General features: G+C 52.1%; 1 pseudogene; it reads left to right on the forward strand.

Moving 5' to 3' along the window:
* The first annotated feature begins 442 nt into the window (after positions 1–442).
* LOC131914490 (large ribosomal subunit protein eL13-like) lies at positions 443–1,079 on the forward strand (annotated as a pseudogene).
* The last annotated feature ends 1,344 nt before the right edge of the window (positions 1,080–2,423 follow it).

Here is a 2,423-nt window from a genome sequence, read left to right on the forward strand (position 1 = left end):
GGTTGAGAACCACTGTGCTAGAAAGACAAGCGTAACCTCAAATTTGCCTGGTCCCTCCAAGGGAGCTCAGGCTGTATGTGATGATAGGGATGCTTTCTGCCACTCTGTCTGTTACCAAAGCAACCCATTTAGTGACTCTACAAGCCCATTGGATGTAATGCCCTCATGCTCTCAAGCATAGGTCCAGGTACATGGTTGCTTACTACCTAGCTTTGGCCTTAAGGCATTGCAGGTCTGAGGCGTTATTTCCTAACGGGAAATGCCACCGCCAAAGGACATCCTCTATCTGCCCTGCCGTCAAAGCTTCAATCTATCGGTCTGTCTCTTCATCCTTTGTGCCTTATTGACAATGTCTGGGCAGGATCCTCATCTTTCAGCGGGGGAAGACATAAAGAGGATGAAGGCCTTTCTGCTCTGCTGTTCTCCTGCAAAGGAGGCAGCCATGGAGCCCAGCCGGAATGGCATGATCCTGAAGCCCCACCTCCACAAGGATTGGCAGCCGTGAGTGGACACTTGGTTCAACCAGCCGGCACGCAAGATCCGCAGACGCAAGGCCCAGCAGGTGAAAGCACGCTGCATTGCTCTTCGCCCCGCGTCTGGTCCCATCAGGCCCATAGTGAGGTGCCCTGCAGTGAGGTACCACACCAAGGTTCGAGCTGGCAGGGGCTTCAGCCTGGAAGAACTCAGGCTGGCTGGTATCCATAAGAAAGTGGCTTGCACCATTGGCATCTCTGTGGACCCAAGGAGGCGAAATAAATCTATTGAATCACTATAGGCCAATGTGCAGGGCCTTTAAGGAGTACTGCTCCAAGCTCATACTCTTCCCCAGGAAGCCTTCTGCTCCAAAGAAGGGAGATATTTCTGCTGAAGAACTTAAATTGGCCACCCAGCTCACAGGACCAGTGATGCCCATCCGGAATGTCTACAAAAAGGAGAAAGCCAGGGTCATCACAGAAGAAGAGAAGAACCTCAAGGTTTTTGCCAGTCTTCGAATGGTGCGAGCCAATGCCTGGCTCTTTGGCATCCGAGCAAAGAGGACAAAGGAAGCTGCAGAGTAAGATGTTGAAAAGAAAAAGTGATGTGCTGTTGGAGTATTGCAATAAATTTTCCATAAAGCAGGAGAGAGAGACAGAGAGAGAGAGAGAGAGAGAGAGAGAGAGAGAGAGGATGAAGAACCCGAAGAGGAATGATTGCAGAGTGTCCCTGGACAAGGGAAAGTGGTTATGATGGGGCCCTCACTCGGGAACACAGACCCAGGCAGAGAAGAAGGGATCGAGTCCCTCTGGCTGTGAGGTAAGGGTGGAGGGGAAGAAACCAGATGGGCTTCCCAATTGGGCAATGACCATCAGCACCACGGAGAGCTCCCACAACCCGCCGGGCCTGCCAGAACCCAGTGGCCCCTTCTGCTTGTGAACCAATGCCTACTTCTACTGGTGAGTTTCCAAAGTTCTGTCCCTCCAAAAGGCAAGACCTCACTTTATCTGCGCTCTCCTCACTCTGGCCTAGATAGATCAGGATCTCATGGCTCACGTGAGTATTGAATAATGATCTCCCCAGAATACCTCTACCATGCCCCAGGCTGCTCTTGGATCTTAGGGACCATCTTCTTATACTCTATTTCCTCTCAAAGTTTTAATTTAACCAAACCATCCTTTCTTCTCCCTGAAGAATCAATATTTTCTCTGTCTTTTGACACTTATTTTATTTTATTTTTACATGCGGCCTCCCAAAGGCTGTAATTTACGAGTAATACCATACAATCAGAGACAATGGCTAGGTGCCCGTGAGCGGGAGCAGGCAGGCTCCCTGCCAGGTGCCCCCACCTCCTCTTGGGGGTACCCACAGTTGTAAGACCTTTGGGTGCTAGGTCCACAGGCAGCCAGGGGGAGACACAAGTCAAGACCTCAACTCTAATCGGAAAGACACAGAGAATGAACATGAGTGGGCAGGGTCCTGGAGAAGCTCGGGGGCATATGGGTTCCTGTGGGGGTCTGATCTTGGTGGAGAGACAGGTGGGGCGCTCAGATCAGGTGGGGTGCTCAGATTCCCTTACTGGGCTGGGTTTAGCTGCAGAGGACTCACCACTCGGGTACCAGGGCAATAACTCTGGCCTGTATCTCCTTAATCCCCTCCTATCCCTCTCCGCCTCTGCTGCGCTGAGCCCTCGTGGCTCCCGCACTGTAATCTACAGCGTTGTTACTCTGTGTCAGTGATTTAAATCCTCTGATGGAGCTGGTGACAGCTTAAATGGCTGCCATCTCCTCCCCATCTCCACCAGGCCCTGACGAGGCCCCATGGGGGGAAGGAGGGTTTGCTAAGGTGGGGTTCAGACAGTATTTTCCAAGCTCCAGGGTGGCCAGGCTGCTATTCCTTGCTCCTCTGGAGGAGAGGGAGCCAAGCATGCCCTCTCCTTTCCCTCACCA

This window comes from Peromyscus eremicus, chromosome 7 (assembly GCF_949786415.1).
Source record: "Peromyscus eremicus chromosome 7, PerEre_H2_v1, whole genome shotgun sequence".
In the NCBI taxonomy this organism is placed as follows: domain Eukaryota; kingdom Metazoa; phylum Chordata; class Mammalia; order Rodentia; family Cricetidae; genus Peromyscus; species Peromyscus eremicus.